Below are 15,614 nucleotides of genomic sequence, written 5' to 3'. Positions count from 1 at the left end.
CCCCCATTGAGCCCTGTGAATTTGCCCAACTAAAGTCATGACAAGTTATGTTTTAAAATAATTTTCAGCAGAAAGTGCTGGAGCCACATGTGGTTTCATGTTTTTCCCTTTGAAAATGAGTATGAAGAAGCATGAGTTTGATTCATTGTTATCAGGGTTAATCCTTTAAATTTAATTTTCATAATGTTTTCAAAGGTTAGAAAGTCATTTATGTACTGCCTGAGCTTCATCCTGAATGAATAATAATTTATCTTTTCTTCTTTCCCCTTACGTCCCACCCTAACCTCATATCTTAGATGAGTTGATGTATCTGAAAAAGGGACTTAGGGCAATTTTTGTTATATTTTTCCACAAAAATAGTCCTGCAATACACAGCCATGGTGGAATAGCTGGCATCATACCAACCCTGACTGAAGAGACAACTTTAAGTGTCAGATAAAATACATAAAACAATTGTCTGAAGGCATTGGAGACAACAAACACAGACAAGACTTGAAGGAAAGGCCATATTTATCTAAGATATTTCCCTGAAGACATTTATAAATGGGGGTATAGAAAACAGCAGTCTTACTGGGCTGAAGAGGCAGAAGTCAGAGTTTGGAGTAGTTTAGAGTTTGCTACTAGAGAGCAAAGTCCTGGAAAAATGAGAACATCAGAGAAGGAACCTAAAATTCTGCATACACATTTCCCTAAAGTGATGGATTCCTAAGCTGAGCTTGCACAGGGTGAAACTAAAAGGCAGGGGGGGTGGGGGCGGGGACGGGAAGAGAAGAAAGCACCTGGATAGCTAAAGAGCTGATCCAAGATTTCAGTAGCACCAGGGAAGCAGAATTCATAATTAAAGGCTTGCTAAGGGGGAAGTATTTTGGTAAATATCCCAGGCTTTGAACTGAAACCTCAGAAGGGTCATGCCCTAAGAGTAAGAGCCATTCCTCAGGAATAAAAACCAATCTATAAAAATAGGGGAAAATTGAAATAAATTAGCCCAAAAAGGCATAAAACCAGGTTTTCACAAGACTTGTCTATTTGCCTGCAAGAAGAAAACGACCTTGGAAGAAAACAGCATCTCAAGTCTCTATAATTTTTTATTTATGACATCTGGCATTTAACCAGAATTTTCAGTGCATGCAAAAATATAATAAAAAGTTAAAAAACTGAATTACTGAAATCCAAATGAAAAATATATTTAATGGAGAAAGATTTATAGGCAAGTTAGATATTGACATGAACTGACAGGGAGTTTAAAATAACCATGATTAATATGTTCAAGAAAATGTAGGAAATGTTAGTCAAAATAGAAGAAAAGTTGAAGAATTTCAACAGAGAAATAACTCTATTTTTGAAAAAGCAGGCGTAACATAACATTGTAAATCAACTACACTCCAATAAAAAATTTTTTTAAAAAAAGAAGCAAGCAACTAGATAGTAAAATTCTGAAAGCACCAAAAGCATCAATTATGTCGAATAAATCAAATGAAAGATGACCAGAAATTCTACACTGAAATATACAGAAAATTGCTGAGGAAAGTAAAAGAAAACCTAAATAAATGAAAAAATATACCATGAACATGGAATTCAAAGATGTAAGATTTTTAAGATATCAGTTCTCTCCAATTCATCTATAAATTCAAAGCAATCCCAATAAAGATCTCAGCAGTTTTTTTTAATTGGTGGAAATTGACAAGCTATTTGTAAAATTCATATGGAAATACAAAGGACCTATTATAACTAAGGTAATCATGAAGAGGAAAAACAAACCAAATATCAAAGCTAGACTAATTTTAAAGTGTGGTCTTGGTACAAGAATAGACAATAGACCATGGAATAGAATAGAGCTTAGAAACAGATCCATACGTATATGATCAATCACTTGATTTACAACGAAGACATTACAGGAATTCAGCGGAAGAAGGATGGTCTTTTCAATAAATTGTGCCAGCTCAAATGGATATCCATATGGAAAAAAAAGGAAACTTGACCCTTTTTCACACCATACACAGAAATTAACTCAAGATGGATCATATACTTAAAAGTATAAAGTAAAACAATAAAGATTCTAGAAGAAAACACAGGAAATATTTTCAGGACTTTGGGGTAGGCCACAGTTTCTTAAACAGAACACAACAAAATTTCGATAAGTTGGATTTAATTGATAAATTAAGAAATTCCATTCAATGAACGACACCATTCAGAGAAAAGAAAAAGAAAACTTGAGACTGACTGGCGCGTGCGCGTGTGCACACCCACACACATATACATACACACACCTGGCAAAGCATTTATATCTAGAAAATACTCTTCTTCAGAAATTCTACACAATTTTTTAAATTGGGCAAGAATTCTGACCAGGTACTTCACAAAAGAGGATACCGAAATGGTCAGCATACAACTGAAAAGATTCTTGGCAACATTACTCACCAGGGAAATGCAAAGTAAACCACATCTTGATACCATATGTTGCGTGTAGTCCAGAAACATCAGTATTTCTCCTAGAGAAAGCAGTTGCAAAACCACAGCTCTGAATACCAGAAAGTGAGTTAGAGTAGGTGTCAATAATTATAAACAGCCTAGTTTAATTTGAAGAGTGAGGTTTCTGTTAAAGATTTTCATCATGCAGTGTAATGAATTTTAATTCCCCATTGTCATTATGTCAGTTACATTTGCCAGCCTAGTACAAAATGTGAAAAGCTATAACAGAAACCTCACTCTTGAAATTAAACATTACTGTTCACAATTACTGAAATATGTCCAAATTCACTTTTTGATATTCAAAGTTGTGGTTTTACCATTGCTTTTTCATGAAGGAATACTAGAGAGACAAGGCCACACGATCTTACAAAATAACCTCTCCCAGATGCAGGAATTTAGTCCCATTAGATGTGATAACATTGCAAGAATGTGTCTATTTAGTGAGCAATGAGAAAGTCTATTTATTACAGAGCAACAAGAAGAACTAGTACGTGGAAATACATAGCACAATGAAAATACATATGGAGGTTCCTTAAAAAACTAAAAATAGAACTACCATATGACCCAGCAATCCCACTACTGGGCATATACCCTGAAAAAACCATAATTCAAAAAGACATATGCACCTCAATGTTCATTGCAGCTCTATTTACAATAGCCAGGACATGGAAGCAACCTAAATGTCCATCAACAGAGGAATGGATAAAGAAGATGTGGTACATATATACAATGGACTATTACTCAGCCATAAAAAGGAACAAAATTGGGTCATTTGTAGAGATGTGGATGGACCTAGAGTCTGTCATACAAAGTGAAGTAAGTCAGAAACAGAAAAACAAATATTGTATATTAATGCATATATGTGGAATCTAGAAAAATGGTACAGATGAACCTATTTGCCGAGCAGGAATAGAGACGCAGACATAGAGAATGGACGTGTGGACATGGGGGGGAAGGGGAGGGTGGGATGAATTGGAAGATTAGGATTGACATATATACTACCATGTGTAAAATAGATAGCTAGTGGGAACCTGCTGAATAGCACAGGGAGCTCAGCTTGGTGCTCTGTGGTGACCTAGATGGGTGGGATGGCAGAGGGTGTTGGGAGGGATGTCCAAGAGGGAGGGGTCATATGTATGCATAGAGCTGATTCACTTCATTATACAGCAGAAACTAACACAACACTGTAAAGCAATTATACTCCAATTAAAAGAAAATACGTAACATTTACACTCTCTGGGACTGAGACATTGGGTTTGGAGAGCTCTGGAAATGAGAAGCAGTTTGCACTTACATCCACTTGGTTTCCTACAACTCTGGCCCCTCTGTGCCCACTGCACTTCTCCTCCATTGTCACTGGTTCTCAAAGTGGCGATCTCTATGATGTCTTATGACCTGATAACTTCAAAAAGAGACTTTTTCCATTACCATATAGCTGGAGACTACTTTCCAAGTTCATTAGTACTGTATAAGGGAACATGCATGGGACTGAGAAACTGAAGAGCCAGCAGAAGCATGGGTTAATTCATTGTGCATCATTTAGCAAGCCATTACTCTCTGCCTAACTGTAAAATGGCTTAACGATATCTGCTCCATCCTGTCACGTGCTACAACATGGTGAACTGTGAGGAACTTATGCTAAGTGAAATAAGACAAATATTGCATTATTCCACTTTTACAACATACTTAAAGTGGTTAAATTTATAGGAAAAGAAAGCAGAATGGTGATTGCCAAGGACTGAGAGGAAGGGGAAGTGGGAGTTAATGGATATAGAGTTTAAGTTTTGCAAGATGAAAAAGTCCTGGAGATTTGTTACACAGCAGTGTGAGTATACTTAACACTACTGAATTTTACGCTTAAAAAAGGTTAAGATAGTAAACTTTGTGTTTTTACTGCAATTAAAAATAAAAGAAAAATGGGACCTCCCTGGTGGCGTAGTGGTTGAGGGTCCACCTGCCGATGCAGGGGATGCGGGTTCGTGCCCTGGTCCAGGGGGATCCCACATGCCGCGGAGCAGCTGGGCCCGTGAGCCATGGCCGCTGGGCCTGCGCATCCGGAGCCTGTGCTCCGCGGCGGGAGGGGCCACAGCAGTGAGAGGCCTGCGTACCGCAAAAAAAAATAATAATAAAAATAAATTAAAATAAAAGAAAAATGTGATAAAAAATATAATATCTGCTCCCTGGGGTCTCCAGACCACAAGTGATTGTTCCTTCCTTTAAACCACTTGAGTTCTTAACTTGGGGCTCAGGATCCCCTGAGGTGTTTTGAGGAGATGCTTGAAACTTGAATGGAAAACTATTTTCACTAACCTCTAACTGAATGTAGCATTTACTTCAGTCACAAATCACAGTGGCAGTAGATGTAATGTGACTGTCACCAATAGAAATCACAAATATTTTCATATCATATGTTTCTTATAGATATCTCATAATACTGTTCATGCTCAGCCCTACTTCAAAATTACTGTAGTTATCAAAGCTACCACTAAATCATGCTATGTAATGTGTTAATACAGACGCTTATATACTACCATATTACAACATTTTAAAACTTTGTTTTTACTATATTGCTATATAATTGGTTTTCTTTGCAATTGTACGCTTGTTCTTTTTTTTTTTTTTTTTTTTGCGGTACGCGGGCCTCTCACTGTTGTGGCCTCTCCCGCTGCGGAGCACAGGCTCCGGACGCACAGGCTCAGCGGCCATGGCTCACGGGCCCAGCCGCTCCGCGGCATGTGGGATCTTCCTGGACCGGGGCACGAACCCGTGTCCCCTGCATCGGCAGGCAGACTCTCAACCACTGCGCCACCAGGGAAGCCCCTACACTTGTTCTTCTATGCATTTATCCTAATAAGGAGTCTATAGGTTTTACTAGATTGCCAAAGAGGTCCCTGGCACCAAAAAAAGAAAGAAAGAAAGAAAAGACTAAGACTCTCACCATAGCCTATTATTGACTTATTGTTTTGTCATGCTCATCATACAATGTGTCGCTGACATGTGTTATGTAAATGTCCAGACACCTCATCTAGACTGGAAGCCCCATCCTTCATAGAGCCTGGCTGAATGTCTTGCATATAGTCAATGCTCAAAGTGTTTTTGTTGATTTATTAATAGTACAATTCAGACCTTAGGTCTGGAGTTAGGCTACCTCTGTTCAAACTCTGACTCCTGAACTTTGGGCAAGTGACTTAACCCCTCCAAGCCTTAATATCCCCATCTAAAAATGGAGCTGTTAATGCTACCTATCTCCTTGGGTTCTTGTGAGAATTAAATGAAACAATACTCATAAAGAGCCTAGCATAGCCTCTGTCCCATCATAAACTCTTAATACAAATTATCTGTTCTTTATAAACATATTATCCATGGGAGTTGAAATCATGAAAGCAAGATAGCAAGGGGGGATCATGGACATTAAAGGGAGGTGAAAGGTAGGGGAGAGGCAAGGATTTGGGTTGGCGCCTTCAGAGATTATTCAGACTTAGGGGGCCAAGCAGAGCAATCAATGCTTATAGGGGTGACTCGCACCTGGTGGTAAACAGATCTGTGTGTTCAAAAGTATAATAAGTGATTCGTGTCCCCTCATAGTGCCCGGCTCTTAAAGTCACAGGTCCTCGTCTAAGGTATCATCCCCAGAAGTCACCTGTGATGATAAACTAATGTTGATTTCCACTCACAGAGCAAGAGGCCATAGGGAGCAGTGGAGAAAGCACTGGCCTGGGTCAACACACCTCTGTGGTCTTGGTTTTCTCCCTTCTCAGAATGTGGGACTGTTTGCCCTTAAAGCTCTTTCTACTCTAAACCTCGGTAATCATCTGAAGGAATCTGTGTCTATTTGAGAGGATGATTGTATCCACAGAGCTGGGTCTTAGAATACCTAACCACTGACATCTGACTCACAGGTGCTGGCCTTGAAGGGTAAGTATACCTGCCCAAGGGGCAGGAAGGCTTCTGAGCACATAGGACTTGTTCTGGAAAGTGGTCCAGGGAGGTCAGAATGTGTGGGACTCATGAGCCAGCAGAAGAGGTGAATAAAATTGAAAATAGGACATCAGAAGATGAAAGATGGACAGGGGGTGACCAGAGACAGAATGTATACTTAATTTATACGTATCCATGCATACAAAATTGGATTTTTAAAAAGAAAAAATATTTCTCATTTCTGATTATTGGGGGCGGGGGAGGTTAGGGGTGTAATAGGTCATAGAGTAGCAGCTCATTTACAAAGCACGTTGGGAGAGTGAATCAGGCCAAGCACTCAACGAGTGCCCGATACCCATTTATTGATCAGTAGTCAATGAATGATCTTCTCCAAGTCAGCTATTTGGTTTTTCACTAAGAGAAGAACTTAAGAATTCTGATTTGGATCTCTATTTGCACATGGCAAACACAGAATTTAATACACATGAGTCTGTCTCATGCAAACAGAATTATGTAAACAGCACTTATAGAGGCTGATTTCCTCTTGTGGAAATCTTCTGTCATTGCCAGAAGGGGATTCAGAAATCACCAAAGCCACCTCTTGTTCCCATCAAATATTATTAGTAGACTAATAATGAAAATCGCTTCTCTCATAGCCCATCAAGCAGATAGCTAAAGGCTTCCCCAGTGTGTTTTCTGTATCTTGAATTATAACAGAGAGAATATGACAGTGATACTCCTATGCCTGTAGAATTTCAGTTTGTTTATTTAACTGGGTGAAGGAAAGCTTGAGCCTGTTACCTGGAGAGTCAGAGATGAATTCAGATGTAGCCCTTGAAAACAATTGTTTTGTCTCCCTAAACCTAGCCATGCCAAAAACTTCATGCTGTAAATTGAGTTCTCCTTTCCTCCTCATATCTCAGTTTTGGTTTCAATACAGTTCCTTTCCCTGAGGGAAAGAGAGGGAAATGTCAGAATATAAGCTCTGGAAGCTTAAATCCTGATGATAGGTGAAATATTCCATCAAGCTAAACTTGCCTAAAGGCTGATCTATTGCTGCATGTATAACTCCTTCAGCAAATTTCTCACAGACAAATAGGACAAATTAGGCCAAGGAAGGATTCAGGCATTGTTTCACCCAGAAACATATGAGTTGGGTCTGCATGATACCAAAAAGATGGTCATGTTAGGGACCCAAAGCCTGTCATCAAACAAGCTGTTTAACGTAATGTAGATCAAATAAAATACACAATGGCTGACTAAAATTTTAATTTTCTGCTCTGTAAGCTTAATATAAATCTGTTCACCCCAGCACTATTTTCAGGGGGAAGAAAATAAGAGTTTTTTAAAGTTGTGTCTTACAAAAAGACTGTGAAATCAAAAAAGGGATTGCTGTTAACACACAGCATTGCAAAACTTATCTGGCAAAACCTCATGTGAAAACATCCTTTTGGACAGGATATAAAGAAAACCGCCAAACCCTTGATGTCATTAAATTGTTGATGCTGTATTCATGCACCACAGTGTCGCCTCAACCAGCCAGGCAATAATCCAAACTTCCTTATTTTTCTTCCTACAAATAAAAGAAAAATGTTTTCTCTGATGATTACTGGTTTAGTTATCAACTCTCTTGTTCTGTTTGTAAAAGAAGGATGGTTAAGATAGCTTTTTGTTCTTATCTGGTTTATGCTTCTCTGGACAGTGAGATTTCTTTTTTACAAGACATATGACAGGAAGAATTCAAGAGTTAAATTTCTCCCGAGAGGAAAAGGAGATTAGAGGCAGAGCTAAAGAGAGAAGAGATATATAAATGATACCTGAGAAATGCCAGACTGGCTTCAAGCAGGAGAGGATTCCATCTGAACCCCATTTCTCTATTTAAGGGTGGAATCTGGGTCCTGTGGCCAACTTCATCAGCCCTTCATCTCCCTGCCTTAATCTCCTTCAGAGAGAAAATCCTTTTAAAGCCCCTGGGTTTATTCATTCCAGCACGTAGAGGCCTGAGTTACAGGTCCAGACATCCAACCTCCGTTCAAGCTCTGTCAAGAGTCAGACCCAACCTGGACAGCTGGTGTATTAGGATAAAAATAAGAAGGCAAGAGTCCTGAGTTATTTGCTGAGCAAATAATTCATTTCAGTTAAGTACTGACAGAGTATCTGCCATGTGTACAGAAGAAGGAGAACTTGAGCCCAGGTCTTGTGACAGCAAAATTCACCATTATTTCCACCATGCAACATTGCCACGGCTAAACTGCCAAGGTCCCACCTCCACCCCTAAAATAATGCTGATGCTTAAGTGGTAAAAGCCCTGAGATTTAAGGAAAATATTATTTGAGCCTATATGTTTTTCACAGCAGATGTTCTCAATCAACTCCCCCAGCCATTGGAAACCTAAGTGTGGTCACTGGTGAAGTAAATCCTAACAGGTCCATCAGAACAAGTGCTTATCAGTGCTTATCTGCGCAGCAGTGCCTGCTCTCAGCAGCTATAGAGCTGAAATTGGACCAAGGAGAGATAGGGTAGTCAGGAAGGAAAGAGCAAATGTAGGCTTTTTTTTTTTTTCCTAAAAGTACATCAGGAAAGGAAGAATAGACCTGTTTGAAGAAACATCACAGTTTTGTTTTACATTGTGTTTGTTTTTAAGAATTGAAAGATATGAGCATACATATAGGCTAGGAAAAAGAATCGAGAGAAAACGATGAAGTTGCAAAAGAGATGGAATAATTGATGGAAAAAATAATAGTAAATGTACAAGAGAATTACTATGGGTAAAGCATTGCTCTCAGAGCTTGACATATTTAAATCAATTTAATTCACTCCAGAATTTTATGAGAAACTTGCTAGTAGTATTCTGATTTTACAGATAGGAAAATAAGGCATAGCTTGAACAGTGTCAAGTTACAAGACTGGGGTTTAAATCTAGCATTCAGGCTCCAGAGTCCAAACTCTTAATGGTTGTGCAAATCTGCTTCTCTAGGGAAAGTTTTTATGTAGGTTGAGGTGAACTAATGGTAGCCTAGCAGAAGGAAATAAGGAGAGGCTAGGGGAAGGAACAGAGAAATTTAGAAGCATAGGAGAGAAAAGTTGAGGGCATTCACATTAGATGGCTATGCTGATTCTTAAGGTCCCGTATGTTCAAAATCAGGCTGTCAGCACAAACACACAGAAGAAAATCACCTCCTCACCTACTATGACAGGGTTCATTTTCCAATTAATCTACCAGCTACAATTATTTAGACAAATGTGTGAAAACTTGTGACGGGGCCACAAATCTAGTCTATAGAACTCATATATATTCTGTTCCTACCTGTTCTGATTCAGGCATACTTATCATTGGACATATTTTGGAAAGACATTAATATCCTGGGATCTACCCTGAGATTGTTCAGTTTGTTCTCTGATGTTTCCTGTGGAGAGGATCAAAGCTGTTAGAGCTATGTATTCCAAAAATTCTGAAAGTATGCTCAGTGTTTTCCTTGGAGAGGTGAAAGAGCAAGGCATTGATCCATCATGAGATGTGGCAGAATATGGTCACACCTTTGAGAGACTCTATAACTCTTGAGAAGAACTCAATTACGGAATTTTTTTAAAGAAGGAGGCTGGCATGGAATATCCAGTGCTAAATGATGTGTTTCAATTGACAAGTGCTGGAGTAATTCAGAAAAGGTAGCTAAGATGGTAGTAACTTACATTTATTGAGCTCTTTTAGGTACTTTACACAGAGGGATATGCTGGTAAATCAGTGCTAAAAAGAAAAAAAAAAAAAAAAAAAGAGGCCCCGACTTGTAGCATTTGCCAGTTCCCATGGTGTAAATACTCCTACCACAGCCAATTTCAAGCCATAGAATTCCTGACTGTCTTTCAGTCACCCGGTAGGAGCCGGTAGGAGCTGACTCCAGCACACCACCATTTTGTTATCCCATTTCATCCTCACAACAACCTGTTAAGGTGGGTACCATTATTATCTCCAGTGTACATATTAGGAAAAATATTCAGAGGTTTCATAATTTGCACAGGTGCGCAGAGCTACAACGAAGCAGAGCTCTGAGGGAAGCTCAGACTGTGTGACTCTAGTAACATCTAGCCATAGGCCTGCCCCTTCTTTGCCCTAAAAATAGCCATGGAGATTCAAGGTGGTAATGGCCACCAGTCATTAACCAATCTCCACCTCTGGCTCACTTCTGTTACAGGTAGATTTTCTGAGACCCCTTGGGGACTGAGTTTATATTTCTAGGTTTTTACTGTTCAGTAGAGAATCTCTGGGTAAATGTCCATAAGTGTATATTTTACTTAATATTAGAAAAATATTCTAGCCCCTTGCTACACAAAGGATGAACCACCTACCTGCCTCATCTGGGTACTTGCTAGAAATCCAGAGTCTCTGGTTCCTATCTAGATCTACTAAATCAGAGCTTGCATCTTCCAGGTGATATGTGTGCCTGTTAAAATTTAAGAAACTTTAGCCTACAGGATCATACTGGGGCTTTCATGTACCAAGAGTGTCTCACATTGTATGCTGTTCTTCTTGCAGTTGGCAGGGACTGGCACTGATACAACAATACACTCGAACTTGTCCTGTCCCTTTTGTGGCTGTTAAGGGTACAGTCTATGGTCATAAAACAGAGTGACTATCGAGTGAGACTTCGGCCTCCTTAACAACATTTCTAAGCAAACAGCTAGAGGTTTCTCTTCCATTAACCTGCTTAGTAACCTCAAATTTTGTTTTTCTAACTGTACAAGAAACTTTGGAGAGCCAAGTTCAACTAGATTTCTCACAAGGATTTCCTCTCAGAAAAATTAATGCAATGAAAATTATCTTCTAAACCCTCCAGAGTCTGCCAGGAAGGGGAGGAGGAGAGCAGTGAGATTGCTGGAGCCAGGCCTCTATGACGTGTGCCAATTTAATTCAAACCACAGGGCTTCATTTGAACTTGGCCAATAATTCATGAGTTGAAAATAGAAGGAAAGGGTATGTGGCCAAAGTTAGAACTTTTTAAAAATACTTTTGAGATGTTCAGCAAATTCACCATCCACAGATATTTAAAAGCACTGTGGGTTGGGCTTGTATCAGATTTTCTTTTCTGTATTTTCCCAAATCCATTGCATTACTGAGGGAGTGGCCACAATCCAGATGCAATTGAATGTAAATCCTCCACTCTTTCCAGTTGAGGTGGAAATCTAAAAACAAAACAAATGCAATTCAGAGAACGAAAAAATTTCAAAAATATCAACTCTAGATTTCAAAAGTAAAGACCAAAATTATTCTAATATGTGGACACCTATGGTAAGAGCATGTCTACCAGCTAATACTAGCTTAAATACATTCAGCTGGAATAACAGGGTGAGGAATCCCTTTACATTTTTCATCTGGGCAAGGTAGGCTAGAAAACTTGCCTCTTAGAGAGGCAGGGAAGAGGGATAAAAGGAAGAGCATTCTCCCTGCCCAGTTATGGGGAGGGTCTTAACAGACGTTGGTCATTCAGAGATATTTCCTCAGGCTTCTGGTGACCAAGAATAGCATCCAAGGACTCTGAGATGCCAGAAGACCACAGAAGAAGGCCTCCTAAATCATCCCTAAACTGAAAGCTTCTCATGAATGGGGATCACATCTCTATTTTAGTTATCATATGACTGATGAATAAATAAAGTCATTGCTACAGATTAACCTGAGCATGCTAGAAATGCCTGATACTCACCAAATTCCCATCATGATATGCATGAAAATAAAATTTAAAGTAGCCTGAAAACTAAAAATAAATGGAAAACATAGGACAAAGTCAGAAATGGGGGTGTCTGCACTAACCAGGAATGGGATTGTGCAGACTGGGAAGGGGAGGAGGAAAGGAATACTCACTGTGGTGTCAGAAGGCTTCCATCATCTGCTTCACCATTTTGCCAAAAGTTGGATTTGTCCATTTGGGCACTTGACATTTAGTGTTTAACAAACCAGTATCTGTTACTGGCTACTGACTATATGAGTAGCACTGTTTTGGCACTGTGAGAGACAGAAGACCTATCTTTCAGATCATACCTTCTGGGAACCTAAAACTCGGTGATGGACTCCTGGGTTATATAACAATGATGGTAACAATGAAAATATGATAATGGCTTCTCTGGGTGCTTCAGTATTCCATGCTCTTCAGTGTGGCCATGCTTCCTTTCCTCCTCCTCTACCCTCTTTCAAACTGTGCCCCATCAATCCTGCTGAAAGTAAGGAATATGGCTCAACCTGTCAGCTAAACAGCCTTTCCTAAAGATCACTCCAAGATCTTATAAAATAGCACAGTCCAATAGAAATAAAATGCAGTCCATGTGTGTAGTATTAATTTTTCTAGTAATCATATTCGAAAATAAGTAGAAAGAAGCAGGTAAAATTAATTTTAGTGATATACTGTATTTAACACAATTTGTCTAAAATATTATAATATAAAATTAACATAAAATTTATTAAGGGGACATTTTGTGTTGTTTTTTTCATACTAAGTCTTCAAAATCCAGTATGTATTTTACACTTAAAGCACATCTCAATTTGGAGTAGCCACATTTTAAATGCTCAGTAGCCACATATATTAGCTGATAGCTACCTTATTGAACAGTACAGCTCTAGAAGCTCTGAAATGACCACTTAAAAGGATCCAATTAAAATCTCAAAAAAAAAAAAACAGTCTTTTTAAGAGCACTAATCCTATTTATGAGGGCTCCACCCTCATGACCTAATTACCTCCCAAAGGCCACACCTCCAAATACCATTATACAGGGGACTAGGTTTCAAAGCATGAATTTTGGGGGAACACAAACATTCAGTCTATAGCAAGCACTGTGGAAACATGAAAAAACCTGAATTATTTAAGTTGGTATTGATTAAAATGATAATTGAAATTAACATATCATGAATCTTAATGAAAAGTTTTAAATAGAGAAGATATTGACCAAACTACTTTGAGAATGCAAAGTACTGTTTAGTTATAAGAAGGTTCAAAAAAATTATGTGCCAGTTACCATAAAATTTAAATTTAATCTACACTTACCTCTCACCTTAGCATTATAGAGTCTGCTTAATAATGGGAAAAGCGATAGAATATTGAAAGTTTTATTTGGTAGATCCAAGAACTTCTGACTTTACAACCTTTTATTTGTTATAAGAATTTACAGATTTTAGAAAGTTTGTGGTAGAGAACTATATTTGTTCACTTAAAGTTGTAACCATGTTTGTTTTAAGAGATTGATTTTTCTCGTGAGTCTTATGAATAATTAACCTACTAACTGATTTCTTTGGTCTCCTTTTAATTAACCAGGAAGAAAGACTATGCATAGCCTTCTAAAATCAGAAACAAACCTAAAGGCATTTTTCAGTAAAATAGTTAAGTGACTTCAACAGATTGCTTTAAAACCAATGCATAATCTCAGTTTTTCACAATAGCACTTTACATATATTACTGGGTTTTAACTCTTACAACAACCCTACGAGATTAGTATTTTTTATCCTCGTTTATAACTGTGGTTAAGTAATTTGCTCCGTATCACAAAGCTAGAAATGTGCTGAGCTGGAACTTAAACTCAGGGCTGTGTCATGTCCAAGCTCCCATCACTGCCTACATAGCCGCCATTATAGTTCCCACTTCCGTAACTTGAGCACGTTGTGGAGAAGCCTCTGGTTTCACCCGAATAAAATGTAGGACTACCTAAAACCTCTCTGTAAGTGTACGCTAGGTTTACAACACTATCAGAATATCATTAAAACATAGCAGCACATCTGAAATTCTCAAATATATGGTTTCTTGTTTACATGGGAAAATGTCAAGGTCATCAGAAGTCCTCACCAGAAAGTTCTTAATAAGGAATTACCCCAGTAAGTGATGGTTAATTGGGTCCTAATGCAACATTGTCAGTGAACAAATCATCAACTTTGGCAAGGAAAGTCCTCCAGTGAAGTCCTTCATTCACTAAATATTTATTAGCACTTCCTCTGCTTCATTCTGAATTGGATTGGGGTCACAGAGTGGGCAAAGCAGACAAGGGCCCTGTCCTTACGAAGTTTACCCTCTACTGGAGAAGTGTCTTAATTTGAGTTTTCCCAGAAGAAGATCCTGGGACAATGATTACAATGCAAGTAGCTTATTGAGAAGTGCAGGAAATACCATGGGGTAGGAAAGGTGGGTGGGGAGATGTCATACAGGTAGGGAATGGCAGCCCATAAAAAGTGTGTTATTAAACCAGTTATCACAGGTGACAGTGAAGCTTATTTCTTAAAGGGTAACATTGGGAAATGGAGTAAAACAGCACACCTCAGAATCATTACATCTAAAGGCAAGGCAGCTGGTGTCTATAGGCCAGCTCCCAAGGGTCACTGGTTGAGGGTTGCTGTGGGTTGGGGAAGGGGGTGATTAGCTCCCTGGCACTTCTGGCCTAGCCCCCAGAGCTGGCAAAGTGACCTTCTGTATTCTGGGAAAATGCCCTCAGACCGAGACACAGACACAGATATTTGGAAGTCAGCTGAAACACATTGAAAAGTCTGGGGAACAACAGCATAGACTACAGAGAGACAGAAAATGAAGATATAATGAAGTACAAGTTAATTACAGAGAGTGACAGTTACAAGAAGGGAAAAATGAGGACATTTTATTAACTGTAATTAGGGTTGGGCAGGGAGGCAACTGCTGCTTTACATGGAATATAGAGGTTGGGTAAGGCCTCTCTGAGCCGAGACCTGGATGGTAGGAGGAAGCCCGCCATGGGAAGAGTCAAAGGAAGAGGGATTTAAACCAGCCCTGTGCAAGGTGTGGGCCACAGCTGGTGTCAGTCCAGGAACTGCTTGTCACCAGTTCGAGACAAGGTGTGTTCAGAAACTGAGAGTACTTCTAAACGTAACCATTTAGAAATTGTTACAGCAGTTAGACATTGCCACACCTCCAAGCCTGTGGTAATGGACTTGTCTCTGTGAACGTGGTGTAGACCACTTTGGGTGCTGTCAAACTTGTGTGGAAAGTCACGCACAGTAGGATAGTGTTAAATACGTGATATTTTAAGGTTAGTTCATGCACTATAATCTAATTGTGTATACAGATCTCAGAAAAATAAGCATTTATTTTTCTTTCTTCTTTCCTTCCCCAACCCCCTTCCCTCTGGCAACCACCTGTTTGTTCTCTGTATCTGTGAGTCTTTTTCTATTTTGTTATGTTTGTTCATTTGTTTTTTAGATTCCACATATAAGTGAAATCAATACAGTA

The sequence above is a fragment of the Delphinapterus leucas genome, chromosome 3 (genome assembly GCF_059928025.1).
Source record: "Delphinapterus leucas isolate spDelLeu-1000000601 "Yukka" chromosome 3, BTC_Dleu_Yukka2, whole genome shotgun sequence".
Lineage (NCBI taxonomy): Eukaryota > Metazoa > Chordata > Mammalia > Artiodactyla > Monodontidae > Delphinapterus > Delphinapterus leucas.
This window is presented reverse-complemented; position numbering follows the sequence as displayed.